This window comes from Carcharhinus amblyrhynchos, chromosome 4 (assembly GCF_965287045.1).
Source record: "Carcharhinus amblyrhynchos chromosome 4, sCarAmb.v2.hapA, whole genome shotgun sequence".
Classification (NCBI taxonomy): domain Eukaryota; kingdom Metazoa; phylum Chordata; class Chondrichthyes; order Carcharhiniformes; family Carcharhinidae; genus Carcharhinus; species Carcharhinus amblyrhynchos.
In genome coordinates, this window is record NC_137327.1 from 35,983,156 (window position 1) to 36,009,804 (window position 26,649).

The 26,649-nt window shown below is 42.6% G+C and overlaps 1 protein-coding gene across 3 annotated transcripts in view; it reads left to right on the forward strand.

The window, feature by feature from the left end:
- adcy7 (adenylate cyclase 7) overlaps positions 1-26,649 on the forward strand; it is a 147,937-nt gene that overhangs the window by 11,242 nt on the left and 110,046 nt on the right. For 2 of the 3 annotated variants that reach the window (XM_080186975.1, XM_080186973.1), the window contains exon 2: positions 26,052-26,145. The gene's annotated coding sequence lies outside the window, so the exon portion shown is untranslated. The remainder of the gene's footprint in view (positions 1-26,051; positions 26,146-26,649) is intronic. The other variant, XM_080186974.1, reaches the window with a different exon arrangement.

Consider the following 26,649-nt stretch of genomic DNA (forward strand, 5'->3'; position numbering starts at 1 on the left):
CGAGCCCACCAAGCTTGTGCCAATTCCTAATCATTATTTGGACCCACTATTTATTGCCCATACGTGATTTCTATAGTTTCTATCCATCTGTTCACCTCCCATTCATGGGTCTATCAAGGTATGCCTCGAGTATTGCTAACGTGTCAGCTTCCAATACCTCCACTGGCAGTGTTTTCCAGGCACCCACCTGTGTGTGGAAAAACTTACATCTCCCCTAAATTTTCTTCCTGTCACCTTGAACACGTGCTGCCTTGTAGTTGACCTCCCCACTGTGGGATGAAGGCTTTGACTATCCAAAGGATCATTTGGACTCAACATCAGTTCTTTTCTCTCTTTACAGATGCTGCCAGATCTGCTGAGAATTTCTTTTGGCTACTCATCTTTCATTCCCTCACCCTATTGTATAAATAACTCCCATTCTCTATGTTTTTTAGCTTTGACAAAGGGTCATCTGGGCTCGAAACGTCAGCTCTTTTCTTTCCTTACAGATGCTGCCCTGACCTGCTAGATTTTCCAGCTTTTTCGCTTTTGGCTTCAGATTATCCTCCCTGTCTGTGCCCCTCATAATTTTGTAGCCTTCTATCGGGTCGTTCCCTCAGCCTCCGTTTTTCCTGTGAAAACAATCCATGTTTATCCAACCTCTCCTCGGATCTAAAGCCATCCAGACCAAACATTGCGTTCCATAAAATAAAGAATCACAATACCTGTTACAAAGAGCTAGTAAAAAGACATGCTGGTTGATCTGTGATAAGCTGTGCATTCAACTTGAATGTTGTTGCTCTGAAGTACAAAACATCCTCTGTTCTTTGTTGCTGCCTCCTCTGAAGAAAGGAAGTTTTTCTCCCAGTTCCAAAATGAATTTGTTTCCCAAACCTGCTGAACTGTGACTGCAGTATTGGAAACAGGTACAAGTTCCAGATAAATGGGACTTCTGATGGAAGGCAGACCATTTAGAAAGAAAGACAGTGCTTAATTTACATTAAACTGCTTTAAAGGCCTAAAAACTTGCAGCTAAAAAGATCTTTTTAGTATCAGAAAGTTTTTTAACGCCAATGTCTGAAACATTAACCCAATGTTTCTCTGATATACGATACCTAATTTTTAAAATGAATTTTTATACACAATTTAATGATTAATTTTATGAGAGCATGTTTTGCTCTACAAACCCAAGGCAATAAATAAGCACTGAGGTTGAAGATTGTTAAAATATTAATAAGGTTGACCTTAATAATGCTCCCTTGCAGACTGAATCAAGGTGATAATTTGTTAATTGTGTTTTGCTAATTGCTCACGCCATCTGTGTTGGGAAATATCTTGTTTGCTGAAATACTGTGGCAAGCTGTAATCACAGACACTCACTCTTGTCACATTCAACAAAGACTCCCAATTCAGTGCGGTTTTTAAACTAAAGCTGCAAGACCCTGCAAGCTTTGCCCAGTAGATAATACAGGAGGGTTGTTGACGAGTTAAAGTCAATCCGGAGAATTCACAGCTTTTGGGAAGCACAATGTGTTTGTTATATCATATTATTGTACACTGATAAATTAGACTGATACGAGTCAGATTAGAATTGCTATTCTGACATTAAGTAGATAATGATTCGTGTATGTTTTCACCAGGTGTTTTCTAAGCGTGTTGACAAAAAGATCTGAGATGTGTTTAGGGTTATATATGGAAACATATGACCATCATAAGGGGCTACCATTGATTTTAAAGTTTGTTTATTAGTGTCCCAAGTAGACTTGTGTTAACACTGCAGTGAAGTTACTGTGAAAATTCCCTAGTTCCACACTCCGGTGCTTGGTCGGGTATATTGAGGGAGAATTTAGCACGGCCAATGCACCTAACCAGGCTGTGGGAGGAAACTGGAGCGCCCAGAGGAAACCCACGCAGACACAGGGAGAATGTGCAAGCTCCACACAGACAGTGACCCAAGCCAGGAATCGAACCGGGACCCTGGTGCTTTGAGGCAACAGTGCCACCGTGCTGCCCCTGAGTAATGAAGATGCAAAGACGGTGAGCACAATAGGGCCACCTGATCCAATAAGCTATTGCTAAATGTTAGGACTGTATCCCAATACATGTGACAATAATAAATCAAATCAAAGTGAAACTAAAACTGGACTTTTCTCTGAAACATAGCTGTCTCTAACCACATGACATAAACTGTCAATCAATACCAAATCAAGCTCCACCCAGCAATTCCCAAATGACTAATGATGTTCCTTATATTGCTTCAGTAAAAAATAGAGGACACCAGCTACAGAAACACAGCGCTGACAAAATCCTGCAAAGGAACATGATTAAAATACACTTCTTGAAGGCACAGTATCATCACAAGTAGCAACATGAATGGTATTTTCCACTAACAGAATGCTACTGTCAAGCCAAAAATGTATTCTGACTCCCATATAAATAAATAATGTGGTATATGAATTTCAGTGCTGATGTGATGCCAGATATGTGGGCCATACCTTCCAGTGACTGGCAGATCATTTGAAACAGCCTGTTCCTTCAGCTGTTTTCAATTGGCAGAGTACTGACAGCACTCAACCTGTACTTGTAAAACTCAGGATACAATGCCTAACCTTAGATATAATTCCATGAGTGGACAGCACTTGCTGAATAATTCTGAATGTGCTAAGAATTACATGAACAATGAATGTAAGAGTATATGTGAGCTTCTAGCCAGGCTTCTAATCCTTGCTAGAAGCTACGTATATTCATACTTAGGGACCTGTCTTTGCCAGAAAAGCACCACATCCAGGCATTATTGAGTTAATCAAAAGTGTGGAGGACAATAGTTCAATGATACCTCCTCCATGGCAATGCTTTGACCAACAGAGGCAAGATGCCAACCAGTCAACACCCTTTTGTCATGATGTATAAATTGTTGTTCCCTTTGAAATTTGGAATTCTTGCTGTATCCTGATGAATGCAAGATGAAAAGCTTTGACGGCATTTCTCTTTTTTACAGCAGTACACAAGCTCTGTCCTGCCAAGGAACTATAAACTGATATCTCTAATCCTGACACCATTTGATTGAAGCACCTTTGAACTGTACAATATAGAGTCATACAGTACACTAAATTTACATGTGATAAGCCTCATGAGGAATCACTGACTGATCTATCTGTGTGGCTGATTGACTTTGAATTCCCCTGGACTGGGCCTGCTGAACTGTACCCAGACAGGGACAAGCACGGTAGTGGTTTTACTTTGCATTCTTCTGTAATGAACTATGTTTCTTTCTAGTTGGGCTTCCTGAGTCATTACATTACACTAAGCCCACATTCCAGCACATAGCCCATAGCCTTGAATGTCATGGCACATTCTTTTTAAAGGTTGTGAGGTTTCTTGCCTCTAATACCCTTCCAGGCCGGACATTCCAGATTCCCACCATCCTCCAGGTGAAAATGATTTTCCTTAAATTCCCTCTAAGCCTCCTGCCCCTCACCTTAAAACTATGCCTCCTCATTATTGACCCTTCAATTAAGAGGAACAGCTGCCTCCTATCCACCCTGTCCTTACCCATCATAGTGTTATACACCTCAATCTGGTCCCCCATCAGCCTTCTCTGCTGTAAATAAAACAACCTGAGCCTATCCAGCCCTTCCTTTTAACTCAAATGCTCCATCACAGGTAACAGCCCTGGTGAATCTCCTCTGCACCCTCTCCAGTATAACCACATCCTTCTTATGTTTCTCCTTGTTAAAATTGATGCTGGGTGGTGGCCACCAGGATGTTGGTGAAGGATTCACTCTTGCTGGAAGCAGCTGAAATGGTAAAGTTCAAGATTGAAACCAAGTTGTACACTTATCAACTGAGTGCCTTCCTCTGCCATTCTGCCACCCAATCTGCATTAGTTGGTCACCTTGGGTCTTTGTGACTCTAAGAAAGCCATTTTGCCTGGCCTGCCTCCCTCAAGGAAATGTTCATGGTTTCATTTTATGTAACGTATATTCACATATTAGTTCATTTTTTTACTAAATTTCCTTTAAATGATCAAACTGTGAAGCCATCAAGCCTGCCTCTCTAAGTTGTTACAGCCTTTGGATTAGTTTTAAGTTGAACTGAGACTGATGTCCAAATTCTAGGCTTTTCCTCAACCCCTTGAACGTGATGTAGATGTAATCGGTAATGGATATACAAACAAGCCAGAACCAATTTTATACCCTACACTGCATGTTTTCAGAGATCCAACTCTATTGAGTAATGAAGTTTCGAAATCAGAAAGAATCTATAAGCTAATCTTACGCACGAAAGTTCATCATGTCTAGCAAGCTTCCTTGTTTCACAATGAATTTAAAATTTACAAATTAAACTTACTCATGATAAAGAGAGACCCTGTCTTTGCTCCCTTTTCCATGTTTTTGTGAAATGCACTGCAGATTTAACTCAGGAGTTCAACGTTATTGCAATGCTGCCAAGTTTGTGTGATTTGCACCGGTGTAGCCAATGCAAAAAAAAATGTGAAATGAGAAATAAATTCTCAGCGAATTCATGCCAAAGTCATGGCGGCATCCTTCAATACTTGTATGTTATTAGTACTGCAGCTTTAGGCAATGGGACAAATACATGGTTAAACGAAAAAAATCCCCAAATTTGCTGTCTGAGTTGCAGACAAATAGCTTTTTCAAAATGGTGGCTAGAATTCTCCGATGTTATGCACCCTACCACCACTGCCAGCGAGAATGGAGAATTTGGCACTCTGCTAAAACTCCATTCACTGCAGCATGACTGGAGAATCCCAGCTGCAGGAGAGCTTGGAGAATTCCAGTCGATATCTCCCTGTCTGGTTCATGAGTGAAATGTGTGAACTTGGTTTGCATAGTAGATTTAAGCCAAACTAGTCACAGAAAGTTAAATCTTGTCCATTTGCAGTCAAAGTACCCACTGCATGTTGTGGCAACCAATCCCTTTGGCACTGAAAATCAACTGTTACAACTGTGGAGTTTCATTCAGGAATTGTTGGAGACTTTAAAATCATAGCATCACTGCAGGTCAGAAAGAGGCCATTCAGCCCATTGAGCCTACACTGACAACAATCTCACCCAGTCCCTGTTTCCATAACTCTACGTATTTACTCTGCTAATCCCCCTAATCTTGGCTCACTAAGGGGCAATTTAGCTTGGCCAATCAACCTAATCCACATACCTTTGCACTGTGGGAGGAAACTGGAGCACCTGAAGGAAACCCACACAGACACGAGAAGAATGAGCAAACTCTGCACAGACAGAAACCCGAGGCCGGAATTGAACCTGGATCCCTGGTGCTGTGAGGCAGCAGTGCTAACCATTGTGCCACAATGCTGGCTTAAGTTGTAAAATTTCAACTTTTTTTCTTTTCCTTTTTGCCTGTTTCTCGCAATCCGATCTTTCATTCCCTCTCTTTATTTCTATTTCTGTATTGCATATTGAATTCACACACTTGCACTGTTAACCACGTTCAGGGAATGTGAAATTAAGATCCATAGTCTTTTGCCCTGGTCACTTTGGTTCCAGGTGCTCTATTTCCTTCTCTACAATATTATTAGCTTGAATTTTTAACAAAATACAGCTTAGAATTTATAAAAACAAGGGAGCTCCATCTAATGGTAGGTGATCTGCTACACCGGATTTTGACCCCATGTCTTTTTCTGTGCATATTTATAAATGTCCAAAAATCATAATGCACTACAAAAAGAACTTTGCCGTAGTAACAATTTAAGCCTCTGTGTTGACTTGGATGAGGGAAATGAATGTACTATTCCTAAGTTTGTGGGTAACACAAATGTAAGTGGAAAGCCAAGCGGTGAGGGTTAAGCAGAGTCTGCAGAAGGATATGGACAGGTCAAGTGGGCAAAAACTTGGCAGATGGAATATAATGTAGGAAAATGTGAAGTTATGCACTTTGTTAAGAAGTATCAAAGAGCTGAATATTACTTAAATGGAGAAAGATTGCAGAAAGCTACAGCATTGAGGAATTTGGGGATCCTAGAGCATAAAAAATTAGCATAAAAGTTCAGCAAGTAATTGGGAAGGCAAATAGAATGTTGGCCTATATTTCGAAGGGAATGGTGTATGAAAATAGGGAAGCCTTGCCAAAACTACAAAGGTCTAGGTAGACCATACCTAGAATACCATGAACAGTTTTGATCCTCTTGTCTAAGGAAAGATATACTGGCATTAGAGGCTGTCCAGAGAATGTCATTATGTTGATTCTGGTTATGGAGGTATTTTCTTAAGAGGAGAAGTTGGGTAGGTTGGGCTTGCACTCAAGGTGACCTCATTCAGACATACAGGATTCTCAAGAGGCTTGATAAGGTCGATGCTGAGTAATTGTTTCCCCTCAAGGGAAAGTCTAGGACCAGAGGGCATAATTGCAAAGTAAATAGTCACCTATTTAAGACAGAGATGAGAAGGAATTTCTTCTGAAGTAATGGATCTATAAAATTCTTTACTGTAGAGGGGAGGGTCGTTAAGTATGTACAAGGCTGAGAGAGAGAGATTTTTAATTAGCAAGGGAATCAAGGATCTTGGTGATAATACAGGAAAATGGAGTTGAGAATTGTCTCATCCGATCAGTCACAACCTCATTGAAAGGCAAAGCAGACTTGATGGGCTGAATGGCTGCCTTCTGCTCCCATACCTTGTGGTTAATTGGCTTGCAAAACCTGTGTGCTGTCCACAATGAGGAAATCATCCTTGGTGGAGATTGTTCACAGTGTCTCAGTAGTGAAGAATAGTATTGATATAAAATGCTGTTGACTCCCATTGTAGATTCAAAAAATTTCACAAATGTTACACTTGGATTTTCTAGTAAATTTAAAGGCAGCAATTTATCAGCATATTTAAGATGTCAAAATTGATTGTGCTTTGTGTAATTGAATTCAAAGTGGAATATTAGGTGAGCTTTTTCTCCGATTCAGAGCTGAAATGCAAATTTAGAAATTCCAATCCTTGCTGGTTTATGGGACCATCGTTTATAGCACAAGACACAATGTCAAAAGAAAACAAAGGTGGGCAGCAGAATTTGCAACTGAAAATGATTTGCCTGTTTCCAGCCATGTGACAACTAACTCATGGAATCACAGAATTGTTGTGGTGCAGAATGAGGCCATTTGGCCCATCATTAGTGCACTGGCTCTCCAAACAGGCATCATGACTTAATGTCATTTCCCTGTGCCTCTGCTTCTGTTCAGATTATCATCTAATGTCCTCTTGAATGTCTCTGTTGAACCCACCTCCATCACACTCTCAGACAGTGCATTCCAAACCTGAATCACTCGCTGTGTGAGAACGTTCCTTCTCGTGTCATGTTTGCAAATCATTTTAAACCTGTGCGCCTGGTTCTTGATCCTTTTATGAGTGCAAACAGGCCTTCCTCTGGCTTACGTTTAATGTTTCCTTTCTGGTTACGAATAATCCAGAAACTGAACGACAAGTCAAGATCAGTGCTGGAAGAGTAACGGTAAGGGAGTGAGTTGGGAAGGAGGCGATGAGGCTGACAACAACAGATTTTTCATTGTAGCCTGTCAGAGTTTGATGCTGTTTTCCTTGGACTCTATTCAACTTCTAAAATCTGCGGGGGGGAAAAGAAATTATTCATTCCAATTTTATCAATTTGTGAAGTGTTCAGAGTGAAGAACAACAGTGGAATTCCAGATTGGGCCCCTATTCATGACTGGTCAACAGCTGAGCTTCTGCAAAGTGGTTTGGTGTTGTGATGACTTTCTGCTTTCCAACTTGCCAGGCAGGGTTTCCTGTCGTTTTCACCCAGAAAACAGTAAAATGTGGCACAAAACCAACTTGAGGCACAAAAGATCAGGGAAGTGTAGGTTGTACTACTTTCACATTTCATGAGTTCACATTTCCTGGTTGCCTGTTAAATATACTGTCGGTGGTGTGAGTTATGGCTCAGAGCTTTCCCAGAAGCAAAGAGGAATTATTTGGTGTAAATGTGGGACTTTCTTTGGGCCCTTTCTGTTCGTGCTGAATTCTGGGGATTAAGGGTTATGGGGAGAGGGCGGGAATGTGGAACTGAGACACGACAGATCAGCCATGATCTTATTGAATGGCGGGGCAGGCTCGAAGGGCTAGATGGCCTACTCCTGCTCCTATTTCTTATGTTCTTATGTTCCCTGTAGTAGAAATTATCTTTGACTATTTACATGTAATGTGGCTACTATAGTAACCAGCTCCACTTTAAGACAGCTATGTGTGTATATAGGTGGGGCTGGAGGGGGGGATGCAGTAGCGGGCGATGTGCTACCCAGTTGGTGATAGAAGTACGCAACGACTAAAGATACCTTCACTGACCTATTGGTCTGACAGGAGTGGCACTTCTGCCAACCAGCGGTTAAGAATACAGCTGCCAACTGTAACTTGGTATGTGGTCAGAGGCTGGTTTCTCATGGAAACACATCTTATTTTTAAGGTATGCTTCTGTGTCATGGTGTTTAAATTGGCAGTCTGCTGCTGACAGTAGAGCTGTCATTAGTGGTAAGTGGACAATGTAAATGTGGCTTTAGTGATGTTAATAATGGAGCAATGATGTGGAGATGCCAGTGTTGGACTGGGGTGGGCACAGTAACAAGTCTCACAACACCAGGTTAAAGATGAAGGAGCAGTGCTCGGAAAGCTTGTGATTCCAAATAAACCTTTTAATAAAGGAGTACACACAATAAGAAGTCTCACAATACCAGGTTAAAGTCCAACAAGTTGGACTTGTTGGACTTTAACCTGGTGTTGTGAGACTTCTCACTGTGTTTACCCCAGTCCAACGCCGGCATCTCCACACAATAATGGAGTACATCATTGAACAGTTTATTACTACTGGGAATAAACTTGAAGGCTAGGTGATTATATGGAAGGTTTTTGGGGTAACATTGGGTTAATTTTGAGGATGTTTGGCTATCATCACATTGTGAAATTTCAAGATAAATGCATTCTCATGCATGTGTAGTAACTCTGTGCAAGAAAGAGAAACAGCATGCTAACTAGCTCAAGGTAGAAGAGTTGTCACATTAATTGATTGCCTTTGGTTTAGCAGAAAGTAATGAAATAAACCCTTGAATGTGAATCAGGGAAAGTCCATTCCAAAGGCCTATTGTTCGTTTGATCTTTGGTCTGAGTATTGCAACAAGCATTCCAGCAGTACTGAAGGAAAGTGAATTCCTTATAATCAACCCTGGCATACTTTTTTCACTTATAAATGGAAACAGTGTTTAGTAACCCCACGTAAGGCAGGGATTTGATATATCGTATCTACAGCCCTCTGTAGTGACACTTTGTTCTGAAATATTCAATTTCTTAATTATTCTGTCATGCTCCGGAGTAAGGGGTTTCTATTTTCATTGCCTCTTATAAATTCCTTCAGAGAAACAACTAGTTGCTAATTTAGTTAAGGGGATTTGTGTTTAATTTTTGCTTTTCAGAATTTGCCTCCAGAGCACAGGTACCAAGAATCCAGAAAGTCTGGCAGCATCTTTAGTTTATTTTACTTTATTTATTAGTGTCACAAGTAGGCTTACATTAACACTGCAATGAAGTTACTGTGAAAATGCCCTAGCTGCCACACTCGGGTACACTGAGGGAGAATTTCTCATGGCCAATGCACCTAACCAGCACGTCTTTCAGACTGTGGGAGGAAACCCATGCAGACACAGGGAGAATGTGCAGACTCCGCACACTCCGCACAGACAGTGAGCCAAGCCGGGAATTGAACCCAGGTCCTGGCGTTATGAGACAGCAGCGCTAACCACTGTGCCACCGTGGCTCCCCTGTAAGGTTTATAGAGGGTGGAGGATGTTTGTGTTGAAGTGAAGGCTGATTGCCTCGCCTAAAGAATCTATCAAAGATTGAGGGATAGATGGAAATGTGGAATTTAAAACACAAACAGATCAGCCATGATCTTATTAAATGGTGGAGCAGGATGCGGGGTTGAATGGCCTACTTCTGCCCCTAATTCATATGTTGAAATGGCGGTCAGGAAACCACCTGTTACAAATGGCTTCAGTATCTGATGTGCTGAGATAGGTGTGGAGTTGAGCAACGTTATGGAGGTATGTAGAGTATGTGGTGTCAGAACAACCGCTCAAGGTCGAATTGGGTGCTGAGGTTGTGAACAGTCTTATTTGGCCTGAATTGGTGACGGTGTTGGTGGTGGAACTGATGGATTGAACAGCAGTAGCCAAAGTCATGGTGACTCGTATCTTCACAGTTGAAGAAATTGTGGCTGATCAAAGTCTGAATGTCAGACAACAATCTGATGAGACGGAGGCAGTGAAGGGGTTGAGATAGTTGGTGGAGAGGTAATACTGGGCTTTGCCTGACCCCAAACCCTGTGGAAGATGTTTCCAAGGAGCAACTTGTAAATGGGGATGGGATGAGGAATCAACTTTTGAAGGAATGGTGCCAGGGTGGGAAAAAAATCATTGCTGGAGACTGGGTTCAGATGGTTAACAAGACAAGGACAATCTCACTGAGCTGGACAGTGGAGGAGAGGTGTTGGAGGTGAATTGTGTGGTCAGTTGTGTCAAAGGCAGCAGAAAGGTCAACAAAGGATAATGCAGCATGGTCAAAAGGATCTGTAACTTTTGCCAGGGTCATGTTGGTGCTGTACAGGAAATGTCATTGCTGAGATTCAGATGGCAAATTAATCTACCAGCCCTGGGTTGAAACTCAGGTGGTCATTAAAGTTTTCCTGGCACTGTTGATGGAGTTTTCTATTGCTGTGGTCAATCTCCTTTTCCCACCTACCAAGAGAACAGATTATTAGTGATTCAGATTATTTCTTCATTGGAATGCATTTGTGAGACTTGCACCAGACAAATGCTCCTCACATTATGGGTCACTGCACCTTCTACATAACGCATGATAAAACACCTGGCAAATGTTCAAGGAATCTGTACAACTGTTGTTTGCTGTGTTCATTAAGGGCCACAGGAAATGTAGGATAGGCTCTGTAGTAGTTCCTACAGTACCCAAAATCATTCTTCAGATGCTCAACCCTCATGTAAGTTGATGCTGCACGGGAGACTTTCCTCAAGTGGGTTTTGCTCTTAACATTGTATCGGCACTGCTGATTTCTGTGCAGCTATCGGTTTGCTGTTGACTGCTTCTGCACCATATTGTTGTAGGTGAAGAAAGAAGTTGATGAAGCTTGCTGAGAATTTCTTTAAAGTGCCAGTAATCTTATTACTTGTGTCCTCAAAGGTCAGTATGTGCTGCTTTGAGAGGACCTTGGATGTTCCTTTAAGCAATGCACTAAAGATTCTGAATGAGGTGGAAGATAAAAGGAGGCTGACCAGACAGCTGAGTTTGCTTCTGGAGAGATTGGTGAGCCGTGTTCCTGGAATGTTAGTTAAAGTCAATATGCCTGGCCTTTGTTCCATGAGGATGTTATTAGTGTACATTGCACATTCCTACAGCCAGACAATTCTGTCTGACGCAGACAAAGTGACCACAACTGTGAGCTATTAGGGTGTGAAGTGAATGAACAATAGAAGGGATAGCTGTCAAATCTCCTCACTTTTTTTTAACTCCATTTTTAAAGTTACAAAGTCAATGCTGAGAATGGACTGGGCAAACCCAAATCCATTCTTTGCTTGCTCCAAATACAGATTCCAATTTAGTCCAATTCATGGTCTCTAAGCTGACAAGTTAAGACGTTGCATGCCATCTTGGGCTTGATCTGACACTAGATCTTCAAATTTCCTAACTTATAGCATATAGTTGCATTGTATGGGTGACAGGTCCCTTGTCTGTCCAAGCAGCAACAGGCAGAGTCCTCCTTCACTTTACAATGTGGGTGGATTCCTGGGAGCTCTGGGTAACAGTATGTGACATTCAGGCCCATACCTCTAGTGGAAAGAAAAGAATTCAGCTGGTTTGTGTCAACATTTCTATTGTTCTAGAAGTTTCCGTGAATCATTTATTTTTTATGGTAATCCCAAAACCTATCACTATTCCAGTGGCCACAAAGACTATTCTGCAGTTGGCCTGCAGGAGACTTTCATTATTGGGTTTATTTCACTGGTGCCTGTAGTGGACGGGTAGCAGAAATTTAGTTCTTGCCCCTGGGCCTGTTTTATGTAGCCCCATGAGAAATGAAGCTGTGAATATTCATAAACTCTTCTTTGAACTTTGGGGCTGATTGCTTTTGCACATTGCCATCTTAAATTTAACTGACTAAATTCACCTAAATTGAGGAAGCAGTTGTGTGGATAAGGATATTATATACAAGTGGAAGCATCTTGATAGTTCATTGTCTGCGTTAGCTATTGCCAAGGATCTTCCCTGGATTTGCTATTAGGCTCAAAATATATAATTGTAGGAAAATGAAATTTGATCTCCAAACCATTATCATCAATCCCATATTAAACAGACAATAGTCACAGGACACCTGTGGCTTGAAGGCCCAAATCTAACTTCAGTTCATATAACTGGAGAGTTCACAATGCCAGGAGTCCATCGACCATTGTGCCTGTCCTAGGGCTAGTTTCATAATTATACTATTGATACTAATCCGGTGATAGGCAGCTGGGCTGGTGAATGGGCTGTAATGAATGACCCTCCGTCACCCTAGTGGGCCCCACGATTGAAATTGGGCACAGTAGCTAACCATGATCCCATACACGCCAAATATTTTATAATAAGTTACAGATAATGCTTAATCATTCACACATTAATAGAACTGTCATCAACCACAAATGGCAAAAACAAAATAAATATTTACGCTTTGATTGCATGTAGGGCACAGCTTTCACAGACCATGTTGTGTGCAATCAGCAAGCACTTCGCTTGCCCTTGCTTTATATGCGTGTCACTTTAATCATACTGATAGGGAAAAAGTTACATGGTTGGAAACCAGCAGGATGTAGTAATCCTACACATGGGCAACACTCAAAAAAAAAAGATGAGCGGGATTTTCCAGCCGTGCTCACCCAACTCTGGAAAATCCCACCCAAGGTCAATGGACCTTTGCATGGTCCTGTCCTACCTGCTATGATTCCTGTGGCAGATGGGACAGGAAAATTCCACCCAATGTCTCATGGGCCACACTTGGAGCCCTGAGTGGCTCTCAAGGTCCACCACTGCTCTAATCTCGCTTCTCTACGCTTTCTTGGGTATCACGATTAATATAACCTTGTAGCCATTTGCGATCCATCCCACATTCTCTCACCTTCACAGATCGTTATTGCACAGGAGATGGCCATTTGGCCCATCAGGTCTGCACCTTTGAAGAAGAATAATTCTGACCTCCACCATGTCTCTATTATTAATCCCAAACACCAGAAATGATCTTTGGGTATTTTCTCAAATACTCTTGTTGCTTTGAAAAGTCTCTCTTGAAGCATTGCACTTCAGCAAGTACAGCCCTCACTTTTCATTCTGGCCAAAACAATATGTCTTCACAGCTGGAGTTATTCTGTTGACTAGCAAATGCTTTTGGTTTTGTGTGCTAGTAATTGTGTGGTTTTAGCAGTTGATTAGAAATATATTTTTGGATTCATGTGACTCTATGGGATTGGAAATCTGAGGGTGGGTGAATTTAAATCCAAGATCTTTGTGTTTCTAAAATGGACCCACATTTACAAGGATAAAGTGTTGGAGAACTTAAGGAAGTTTGCCAACCTGTGCTTTCCTGCAAGCATGAATTTCCCACTTGGAGCATGGGATTACACTGACAACATGTGAGTTGCTGTAGCTATAGCAGTTTTGAAATAGACATTTCCCCACCAGGTGTATTTTTGGGGGGAAGGGGACATATAAGATATGGCAGGTACCCAACCCACCACCTTCCGACCCAATCCTGAGCTTACCACCAAAATACTGGAAATGAAATTGACATGCCACCCACCACATTCAAATAAGCAATCATGGTCAATTAGGCTTGATATCAAGCCAGTTGAGCCATATAATACATTGTCCATGCCATAAAACATTTGGCTTGGGCAGCCCAATGTTTTAGCAAAGTCCTTCAAAGAGCAGAAGAAAGGAGGATTGATTTTTGAGAGCCTTCTTCCTTCTTCTCCTGCTATCCCAGCAGTGGCCACTGACTCACTTTTGGCGCTACTGGGAATGATGAGCTGCCAGCCATTCAGATTGGTTGGCAGCTCCAGGGGCATGACCTGCTTCCCAGTGAGGGGTGGAAGTTCCACTTGGCACATTTAACCCACTCTCAGTACATCATGGCTGCAAAGATTGATGCCCAATCCATCACGCAAGCCAGCCTCCCATCCATTGACTCTGTCTACATTTCCTGCTGTCTTGGAAAAGCAGCCAGCATAATCCAAGACCCCACACACACCGGACGTTCTCTCTTCCACCTTTTTCTGTCGGGAGGAAGATCCAAAAGTTTGTGATCACCACCTGACTCAGGAACAGCTTCTTCCTTGCTGCCATTCAGACTTTGGATGGACCTACCTCATATTAAATTGATCTTTCTCTACGCCTAGCTATGACTGCAACTTTATATTCTGCACTCTTTCCTTTCCTTCTCCCCTACGTACTCAATGTACAGTATGCATTGTATAGTGCGCAAGAAACAATACTTTTCACAATTTTCCCAATACATGTGACAATAATAAATTGATTCAAAGACGGATGCACCTTTACTTTCACCACTTTACGAGTTGTCCGCCACCACCTTCCCTTCCCTCACCCTTGTATTATTCAACTCTGTTAAATAATAGTTGTTGCTCCTAGCTGTGTAGTTTTGCTGTTGATTTAGCTTTACAAGGGATACGATTCATGCTACACATAATAACATGTGGTGTTCATTGTGTTCCTGGCAAACTCTGGATGGCAAAATGTTGCTCTTCGCATAGCAGGCATGTTACAAGTTATCCAGCCAGGTTTGAACTATTAGCACAAATTACCCAGATTGAAGTCTTAAACTGCATTCAATTCTTAACGTTGTTTTACGTTGTCTACATCGAAGTTAGAATACCACTAAAATAAAATCATACTGAAAATAAATACTAGCCAAAACTGAGCTCAGGAACTGAGGGCCAAAATGCGAACAGTGATATGGAAATGTAAAATAGCCTTATTAAAACTATTGCCAGGAGCAACAAATACTATTTAACACGTAATGCACCATTGTCTGCCATTTTGTTATAAGAACATAAGAACATAAGAAATAGGAGCAGGAGTAGGCCATCTAGCCCTTCGAGCCTGCCCCGCCATTCAATAAGATCATGGCTGATCTGTTGTGGCTCAGTTCCACTTTCCCGCCCTCTCCCCAAAACCCTTAATCCCCTCTCTTATCAAGAACCCATCAACCCGCTTCTTAAAAATATTTAGCGAGGCAGCCTCCACCACTTCAACGGGCAGAGAATTCCAGAGATTCACCACCCTTTGAGTGAAGAAGTTCCTCCTCAACTCCGTTCTAAACCGCCTCCCCTTTATCTTGAGGCTGTGCCCCCTAGTCCTACTATCTTTTTTGAGCGGGAAGAGTCTCTCCACCTCTATCCTATCCATCCCATTCATCATCTTATACGTCTCAATGAGATCTCCCCTCATTCTTCTAAACTCTAACAAGTACAAGCCTAGTTTATTCAGCCTCTCCTCATAGCTCAATCCCCTTATGGGGGGCTCACAATGAAATTTGCTTTAACTTTTATTGTATTATTTCTCCTAACAAAACATAGCAACCCTTCGTTTCTTTCTGACCTTAGCCTGCCTGTTCAGAGTACAGTAAGTACTCTCAGGAAAATGTTGACCACAGTTTCTAAGGTAACTCTATCTTCCTTCCCAGTAATTTTAAATAGTTGACTTCCATTTGCATCTCTCCATTTGTCCTCCAAAGATGACCTAAATTGAAAATGTAAGTTGCTTCTTTAAAGTTGAATTGACAACAGGTTAAATACTGTCTGGTCACTATGTGGCACGATACTTTGGAATGATCGGATTGGATTCTGGAGAAGACTGCCCATTTTTGTTTTAATAACAAAAAACAAACATTGGACATTTTGCATGTGTATTGACTGGAAAATATAATTTTAATTCACTGTGGCTCATTTATCACAATTTCGTCGTGAGATTTCACATACTAAACACACACATTCATCAGGATGTGGTATAGTGTAAAATATATACTATTCAATTACTTAGGTGTTTGATAGCAGAGATTTATCAGTTATTGGGTCTTTTTTTTGGAATAAATGAATGGAGTAGAACAGAACAATTTTGGCCTCATTTGCAGCTTGTGCATTGTGGATTCATGAACGAGGAATGGAAGAAGTGTCATTGTCTGTATGGATTTTTCCATTTGGTGTTGGTGCAGATGTTTCTGAGCTGAGACTTGAAATGAATCATTTTTCTTTTAAAGAGGAAGTTCCTTGACAACGAGGCATCTCATCAATTCCACTATGGCTGCCAATTCCTGGGAAACAGGGGAAGGAGAAATTCTAAATGGAAACGTTGCCAAGTTTGAATAGAGAGTTGAAGACAGATGGATATAAAACAAAAGTTTATGGACACGCAGGAGAAGTAACTCACTCTGAGGCTGGCCACATGCTATGCTGAAGATCCCCAAGAGATAATGTTAAAAGTTCTTAAAGTTTATTGTATTAGTGCCACATGTAGGCTTACATTAACACTGCAATGAAGTTACTGCGAAAATCTCCTCGTTGCCACACTCCTGCACCTGTTTGGGTACGCTGTGGGAGAATTTAGCATGGCCAATGCACCCAATGAGCACGTCTTTCGGACTGTGGGAGGAAACTGGAGCACCCAGAGGAAACCCACGCAAACATGGGGTGAACGTGCAGACACTGCACCGACAGTGACTCAAGCTGGGAATTGAACCCACATCCCTAGCTCTGTGAGGCAGCAGTGCTAACTACTGTGCCACCATGCCACCCTATGTCCTATCATTTGGCGAAATGCAGATAATCAGATCCATTTCAGTACGTCTAGTTTTTGTATATTGTTAGCTGAGGATTTTTTAAAATCATAAAGTAGTTTGATTTCCTATGCTGTACAGCAGATCTCAAATTTCTGGAAAACACATTACTTTCTCACAGAACTGTACATCATCTAGCTTGAAACTGCTTAACTGCTCCCAATCCATAATGTCTTCATAAAACCAAATAACGCTTGCAGCACAGACATTTTCCCACTCTCTCTCTGTGCTTGCTCTTTGTTAAAGTCAGGCAGCTAGAGAAACAGAGTTTAATATTTTGGGTTGAGTGACTTTTCACTGGCTCTGAAATGTGGCTGGAAATTTCCGGCTGTTCGTGCTGGTGGGAACTTTGGTTCTGTAGCCAGGCATCCCTCTTCTGGGTTTCAGTGCACACAACGGGAAAGGCCGTTGACAATGGCGGGACCAGAAGATACCGCACCAGGCCAATGGTAGGCTGCCTCCGCCATTGCGAAACACGTGGTGGGTTGTGCGGAAAATCCTGCTTCATGGATACTCCCTAACTGGCTGAACTTTCCCGGCTTCTGTTTTGTTTTTATTTCAGATTTCCAGTATCTGCAGTATTTTGATCCTATAATTTTCTTCTTCCTCCTCATAACCCTGCATCATCTAGTGCTTCAAATGTTTACCTACTCTTTAAAATATGCAGTAGTCTCTGTCCCAGTTCTTCTTGTGGCAAAGTGCCCCACGCTTGACAGCTTCCTGTATATGGAAAATTCACTGCGCTCACTCTCGCACTCAGTTAAATACCCTGAGAAGGTGATGGAGATCTTCTTGAACTGCAGTGTCTATCCTGGATAGTGTTGAACTTCTTGTTTGTTGTTGAAACTGCATTATCGATGACACCTTCCCTCACTTCTTCACTGATAATTGAGGATAGCTTTTTGGGGAAGTAATTGACTGGACGGTAATTAGTGGCGCTACAACCGAACAGTGCCAGGGACCCATGTTCGATTCCTGGCTTGGGTCACTGTCTGTGAGGACTCTACCCATTCTCCCTGTGTCTGTGTGTGTTTCCTCCCATAGTCTGAAAAGTTTGCTGGTTAGGTGCATTAGTCATGCTAAGTTCTCCCTCAGTGTACTTGAACAGGCGCCTGAGTATGGCAACAAGGGGATTGTCACAGTAACTTCATTGCAGTGTTAATATAAGCCTACTCGTGACACTAATAAATGAACTTAAAAACTGGATTGGATTTGCCTTGTCTTTTGTGGAAGGGATATCCTTGGGCAATTATTGGGTAGATGTCAGTGTTGTAACTGTGCTGAAATGGCTTGGTTAGAGATACAAACTTTCAGGACAGCAGTGGGGAGGTTGTCTGCTCTCACTGTGTCCAGTGCACTCAACAATTTCTTGACACTATGTGGACTGATTAGAATAGGTGAAGACTTTCATTTGTGATGGTGGGGCCTCAGGAGGAGGCTGAGATGGATTATGCTCATGGTGCTTCTCGCTGAGTCTGGTTGTGAATGTTTTAACCTTGTCTTTCTCGCTGACGTGCCAAACTCTGCTATCATAAAGAGTGGGAATGTTCATGGAGTGACTTCATCTAATTGGTATAATTATCCACCAGTATTCACAACCTGATACAGTCGGGTTGCAGCATTTTATTCTGATCTGTTAATTCTTGAATCGCTTAGTTCTTTCTATAGCGCCCTGCTTCCACTTAGCATGCATGTAGCTTATACAAGAACAAAGAACAACACAGCACGGGAAACAGGCCCTTCGGCCCAACGAGCCCGCGCCGCCGTCCCACTGTCTCAGTGACCTATTCATGATTTTAGTCTACACCTAACGTGCGAGGATCAGGGAGGTCCAATTTAGGGACAATTTAGTACCCAATCAATCAGCCTAAAAGCACATCTTTGGGGTGTGGGAGGAAACCGGAGTACCCGGAGGAAACCCACGCAACCACGGGGAGAACGTGCAAACTCCCACAGACACAGGCCCAAATCCATGTATCCGCACAGTAACAGAGATAGTCTCTGAGCTGTCATGTTCCCCTTGAGATGGTCCAGTTTAAGCACACTAACGACATGAAGCAATAGGCAACTCCTGAAGCAACGTCCAAGAGCAGCCCACTACAACCTGCCGCATGCATGCCCCTTGCTGGACTTAAATGCGTGTGGAGACAAAAAAATTCATTATTAAACAGGCAAAGACTAACATCCCTGAGGCAAAACGTATTCCCAAGCCTACAATGTTTAGTAAGGCCTACTATATCCCTCTATATGTAGCCCGCTCATGTGGCTGTCTAAGTGACTCTTAAACAACCCCAGCGTGCCTGCTTCCACCACCTTACTCGGCAGTGCATTCCACACCCCCACTACCCTTTGCGTGAAAAACTGCCCTCTAATATTTGTCTTATACCTAGCCCCCCTCACCCTAAGCCCGTGACCCCTCGTTCTATCCATTTCTAATAGCGGAAAAAGCTTACCACCATTTACTCTATCTATCCCCTTCATAATCTTATAAACCTCTATTAGATCCCCCCTCAGCCGACGTCTCTCAAGGGAAAACAGCCCAAGTTCATTCAATCTTTCCTCGTAAGACAGCCCTTCCATACCAGGCAACATCCTGGTAAATCTCCTCTGCACTCTCTCCAGGATCTCTACATCCTTCCGGTAGTACGGCGACCAGAACTGGACGCAGTACTCCAAGTGAGGCCTAACCAACGTTCTATACAACTGCAACATCAGACTCCTACTCTTATATTCTATACCTCTTCCTATGAAGGCTAACATACCATACGCTTTCCTCATCACATTCTGCACCTGCACCGACACCTTCAGGGACTTGTGCACTTGCACCCCCAGGTCTCTCTGCGTATCTATACTCCGGATAGTTCTACCTTTTATCGTATAACTCCCCTCCACATTATTCCGGCCAAAGTGCATCACCTCGCATTTCTCCGGATTAAATTCCATTTGCCATCTATCTGCCCAATCTACCAGCCTGTCTATGTCCTGTTGCATTGCCAGGCACTGCTCCTCAGTACCCGCCAATCCAACCATCTTAGTGTCATCAGCAAATTTGCTGATCACACCACCTACCCCCTCTTCCAAGTCATTAATATATACCACAAATAGAAGAGGTCCTAGTACCGAGTCCTGCGGCACACCACTGGTGACAGACCTCCAATTGGAAAAGGAGCCTTCCACTACTACTCGCTGTCTCCTCCTCCCAAGCCAGTTCTCCACCCATCTACATACCTGGCCTTGTATCCCATGAGCCTTCACCTTTTCTATCAGCCTACCATGAGGGACCTTGTCAAACGCCTTACTGAAATCCATATAGACGACATCAACGGCTTGTCCTTCGTCAACCGTTTTTGTCACCTCTTCAAAAAATTCCACTAGATTCGTAAGGCACGACCTCCCTGTAACGAAGCCATGCTGCGTATCCCTGATCAGATTGCAGCGCTCCAGATGTTCATACATCCTATCCTTGAGGATCCTCTCCATTAGCTTGCCTATAACTGAAGTCAAGCTCACCGGCCTATAATTCCCTGGGTTATCCCTCTGACCCTTCTTAAACAACGGTACTACATTTGCAATCCGCCAATCCTCTGGGACCTCACCTGTGTCCAAAGAAGAGACAAAGATTTGCGTCAGAGGCCCAGCAATTTCATCCCTCACCTCCCTTAACAGCCTGGGATAGATGCCATCAGGCCCTGGAGATTTATCCGTCTTTATACTGTCTAAGAGTCCCAACACCTCTTCCCTCGTGATGACTATTTCCCTCAACGGATCCTCAAACTCCTCAAGCACAGCACCAGACATCAGGCCCCTCTCCTGCGTGAATACCGACGCAAAGTATTCATTCAGGATCTCCCCCATTCCCCCAGGCTCCAAGCATAGTTCCCCTCCTCTGTCCCTGAGAGGACCAATCTTCCCTCTAACCATCCTTTTATTTCTAACATAGGAGTAAAATGCCTTAGGATTTTCTTTAATCCTACCCGCCAAAGCCATTTCGTGGCCCCTTTTTGCCTTTCTGATGCCCCTTTTAAGTTCTCTCCTACATTCTCTGTATTCTTCTAACGCTATCTCTGTCCTCAAATGCCTAGATCTAATGTACGCCTCCCTTATGCATGTGTTGTAGCTTCAGCAGTTCAGTGCCTGATGTTTAATTATACCAGGTGCTACTCCCAGCATCCTCTTCCACACTCCTCATTAAAATCATGATTGATCAGCTGGATTTGTGGTCGATTGAGGGATAGGCCAGGCCGTGAGGTCTCAGATTGTGTTGGAATATATTTCTGCTGCTGAGGCCCGCAGTGCACCATAAATGTCCACTTTTCAGCTGTTAGATCTGACCTGTGGCCACTTCATTTGCAAAATGGGGAGTGTCTTTGTGTAAAGTGGCACTCCTAACGATACTGTCACAGACAGATGCATCTGCAACAGGTAGATAGATCAGTGAAGATGAGGTCAAGTAGATTTTTACCTTGTGTTATTCCCTCCCCATCTGCCTCAAGCCAAATATAGTAAGAAGTCTCACAACACCAGGTTAAAGTCCAACCGGTTTATTTGGTAGCAAAAGCCACTAGCTTTCAGAGCGCTGGCAGCCCCTTCATCAGGTGAGTGTAGCTTTTGCTACCAAATAAGCCTGTTGGACTTTAACCTGGTGTTGTGAGACTTCTAACTGTGTTTATCCCAGTCCAACACTGGCATCTCCACATCGAACCAAATATGGCAGCTATGCCCTTCAGGGTTCAGTCAGTGGTGGGTCGACCAAACTAATCTGGTTGATAGACTTTAAAAAGCCCCACTGAGATGTCATTCTGTGCTCCTGTTACTTTAAGTGCTTCTTCCAAGTTTCACATGGAGGAGCAGCTGAAATGGCAATCTGCAGAATTTCCTTTTTTTTTGACCTGATGCCATGAGGTCCAGCATGGATGTGGAGGACTCCCAGACCCACTCCCTCCTTTATATCAATGTGCCACCATCTCTAGTGAGTCTGTCCTGTCAGGGTATATCTGGGAGTGGTAACTGGTGATCATACCTCTACCAGGCTGTTGTTACACTAGCTAGTGAGGCAGTTTTTGGCACAAATCCCCAGACGTCAGTGGGGAGGGTTTTGCCAGCTGTTGAGCATGCTGTCAGAAACCAAGGCCAAGGTTGATGCCAGATGGTCTCTCCAACTTTATTCTGATACTTTTTCCCATTGCCTTTCCAGTGTCCCACATTCCAAGAATAAATAATAGGTATTTTCCTGTTTATTTGTAAGTGTGACCAAACGTTTGGGTGAAGGAGAGGTTTTAAGAAAGTACTTGGAGTGATCAAAGGTAGAGACATACAGGAGGGTGGAGAATGATATGTGTACCTCTTGGGAGTGATGCAGTGCCCTTTTAAGGGAATATCTATGGCAGACCCAACACTGGTAAGAGGTACTGATATTTTTAAACTGACTCCTTGATCAGATTTCACCTTCTGAAAATCTCCATTAGTTGGTAAGTTTGTTCAACCAAACTTGCAGGATTTGAGTAGCCAGAGAATTAGATTGCTACTTTTATTCTTTTCTGTTTCAGTTCTGATACTATTCCATAGTTTTATCAGTAATTATTTTATCTAACACTTCATTCATGACGTTGTTGTGGTCCTTGGAAAATAAATGTTTATAATTTTCCAAACTACTGACGCTGAGTGATATAATATAATATAAACCTTTCATCCATTTATCTTGGCGTCCAACCCACAACAGTACTGTATTCTCTGCATAATTGAGCTGGGATTGTCAATACGAATGTTGTTAAAGGAAGCACCCATACTTTTTAATTTTAATTTTAATAATTGCAAACCCATTTGTCTATTACATTATTGTGCCCAAATGGACCCCACCTTATGGTTTTATTATAACATCCTTTACTGATGTAACACTTCACTGAGAACAATCGAATGACGAGTTACTGTGGGAAGGTTTTAACAGTAGCCAAAAGTTTGGATGAAGAGCGGTTTTAAGAAAGCACTTAAGGTGGGCAAAGGGAAAGAGATATACAGGAGCATGGAGAATGAGTATCAGAGTACGACCAAGGTGGCTGTAGACTTTGTCACAGATGATTGAATTGGCAGTAGGGAGATGGGGTGGGGAATGCAGAATGAAAGCTAAAAATCAGTATCCAAGTCCTGAAAGATATGAGGAGGGGGGAGGGGTTTGGAGGTCATTATTAGGGTGGGGGGGGGCAAGTATTTAAATAGGGACAGTCATTTGACGTGCTGTTGGGAGAGGAAGCCATTGTAAATTGCAAGAGGGTGGGGTTAATGGACAAGCAGGATTTGCTGTGGATCAGGATGTGGGAAGTATGGATTTGGATACCTTAAAAATATAGAGAGTGGAAGTTAGGGTGTTACTGAGTAGGAGAAATTATTTTGAGAGGGTAAGGATTCCAGTAATAGTGGGGGTGATATAGTGTTTGAGGTGGTCTTAATGATAAATAATGCATAGCGTTCGAAATTTAACCCAGGCTAAAACAGGGCTCCCAAGGTTTAGTTGCCCAAAGTGTTCGGAAAGGAAGAATTGAAATTGGGCAGGGACTGAGAGGAATATTTCTGGCTTCCCGCGTGTTCAGTTGACTGAAATTCTGAGTCATCTGCAACCGATGCCTGACGGTGCATGGGGATTAGATAAAGTGTTGAAATCAAACTGGGCGTTTTTAAGATGCATACAGAAACTGTACTATTTCATCAAAGGACAACTTGTAAGTGGAGAGGTGCAATGAATAACTTTGGGGTGAATATGCTGTGTCCGTCGGAATTCAGGTTGAAAAGATGGGACTTTATCATAAGCAACTTGGTAGGAATGAAACCTCTAAAGAAGGAAGGATAAGACAGAAGGAAAGGAGTTGGCGGACAGATTAATATGACTGATGTCGTGCCAGATATAGGGAGGAACTAGGAAATGGTGGACAGTGAGGGAGATGAAGAAGTGAATAGTTTGAGGCTCCTAAAGTTGGAAGGCCACAGGAAATTTCAGTGGTAGATATCTATTGGTGTGTATATAGGGTGAACTTGAAGGAAAGAGCACAAGGTGGGGAACTGAAAGGCTGAGGAGTTGCTCAACGAATATGGTCAGGAAGCTGTTCTGAGCAGGCATTTCTATTGGAAGGATGGTAAACAATTGAGATTTAAATTAGAGATATGGGGGATGAAAAGGGTGAGATGTTGGAGGGAGCAAGGTGCCATAGTAGTTGGGAGAAGATCGGATATGATGAGAATACTGTTTGGGGAGTTTGGGCAGGGCAGATGGTGAAATGTGTGGCTGAGTGGGCTCGCTTTGGTGAGGGGAAGGCAATCCTGCCTTTTAAACCAGGTAATTGTTTCCTTTCTGGGGAAATGGCCATCTTTGAGTTTGTTTTGGAGTGAGGTGATTTGGTGGGTCAGAAAGGAGTTAGCAGAAGAGGTAAAAGCAACGGCGGAAACAAATACCAGTTCCTAAATCATGGCAAAGGTAGAGGGCACCTGCCTAAACCAAATCATATGTATTGTGCCCAAGCGTTCTGCATTTTGTCAGTTTGAAATTGCATTCTTCCTGTAAAAGCCACTTCCTACAGTAACGATAACATCTGATGTGATATCATCGCTTTAAGGATTGTTATAGCACTGCAAATGCTGCTGAGCTCGCTGCAGTCAGTTCAACAGCAAAGTTGACAGCCTCTCAGCTATTTTAAAAAGCACGTTTTTGCCCGTGACTTGTGTGCTGTTTGCTGCTGTCTCATTGCAATTGCAGTGACTGAGGAGAGCTGCTTTCTGGATGAGAAGGAATTGCATTAATCAGCCATGGCGCTACATAGCCGCAGACCTCAGGCGCACGTTTTAGTCACCGGATAATCACGGTGTAGAGCTCCAATTACAAAAAGGTAGATTATTGTTTGGTTCTGTACAAGTTGCTCAATAATAATGGTTTGGTTGAATGTTATTTTAAAATATTTTGACATTTGAACATTTTAAAAGTATTTAGCAAACATGTATTTAAAAGAATGAATCAACCAGTAAGAAAGTTTGCTTGGGGTACTACAATTATCACAATAAAAAGGCCTCAATTTCCATTACTTGTGATATATGTGATTACTATAATTTTAGACGTACTTGGGAGATAAGCTAAGTAAAGGGAAAGACTGCTGAGTTTAATATTCGCATTGCAGATTTCTAATACACTGCTCACCTTTAGTTGCCATCACCAGATCAGAATAAAGGGGAGGACAGCATTCATGGCATTGTTGATCCTTTTGTTTTTGATTGGTAGAAGATTACATTTATATTTTCTCCCATCTTTTGGATTCATTCTTGATTCTGTTGTTTTGTTTCACACTTAGCCCAGTTGTGCCTGTGCACCTTAAACCTAGAATAGAAGAATCTTTTAGAATCCCTACATTACAGAAGGAGGGCATTCAACCCATCGAACCTGCACCAACCATAATCCCACCCAGGCCCAGTCCCCATTACCCCACACATTTTCCCTGCTAATCCCCCTGACTGTAAGGGTCAATTTATCATGGCCAATCCACCTAACCCACGCATCTTTGGACTGTGGGAGGAAACCGGAGCACCCAGAGGAAACCTATGCAGACACGGGGAGAATGTGCAAACTCCTCACAGACATGACCGGAGGCCAGAATTGAACCTGGATCTCTGGTACTGTGAGGCCTCAGTGCTTACCACCGTGCCACCCTAAGGAACAGAGTAGGCCATTCAGCCCTTCAAACTTGTTCAGCAACTGTGTTATATCATTGTTGATGTGTATTTCAGCTGTATTTACACACTTTTGCCTTGTATTCTGTAATATTTTTACTGAACCTAAGTTTTGGATTTTTTTAAATGTCCTAGCCCCAACAGGTTTGGCACAATGGTCAGCACTGCTGCCTCACAGCGCCAGGGACCCAGGTTCGATTACCTGGCTTGGGTCACCATCTGTGCGGAATCTGCAAATTCTCCCCGTGTCTGCGTGGGTTTCCTCCAAGTGCTCCAGTTTCCTCCCAAAGACATGCTGGTTAGGTGCATTGGCTATGCTAAGTTCTCCCTCCGTGTACCTGAACAGGTGCTGGAGTGTGGTGACTAGGGGATTGTCACAGTAATTTCATTGCAGTGTGAATGTAAGCCTACTTGTGACACTTTTATAAGTGAACTTTTAAACTTTTTTGCAGGACAGATTGCCAAATTGATGCTGCCCTTTTGTATGAAGAAAGACTTCTTGACGTTGTCCTAATGATCTGGAGTTTCCATCTGATTTCAACGCAGGCAAGTCCTTAATCTGGATGGATTCAAATGAAATGACGCAAATGCTCATGCAAGTTGAAACTATGACTACATTACACCCGAGAATTTGTGTTCTTTTAAAGTTTATTTATTAAAGTTTGTTTATTTAGTCATAATTAGATTTTCATTGATTGCGAAACCCCCTTTTATACTCAGGCCTTTCACCCAAACCAATTCCTACCCACAATACCAGTTATATCCTGAGTTTACAAATGATACAGGGTTACATTGGATATAGGGCACAGAAACAGTCCATTCGGCCCAGTCAGCTGATGTTTATGCTTTGTTAAGCTTCCTCCCATCTTTTTGCATCTAGTTCTACCAGTGTAGTAATCCATTCCCTTTCCACTCTTATGCTTCTGTAGTTTCCCCTAAAACAAATCTGCATGATTTGCTTCAGGCACTTCCTGTGGTAGTGAGTTTCATGGGGGCGATTTTCCCATCCCGCTGTGCTGCTTTTTTATTGCAGCGGGACAGGAGGCTCTA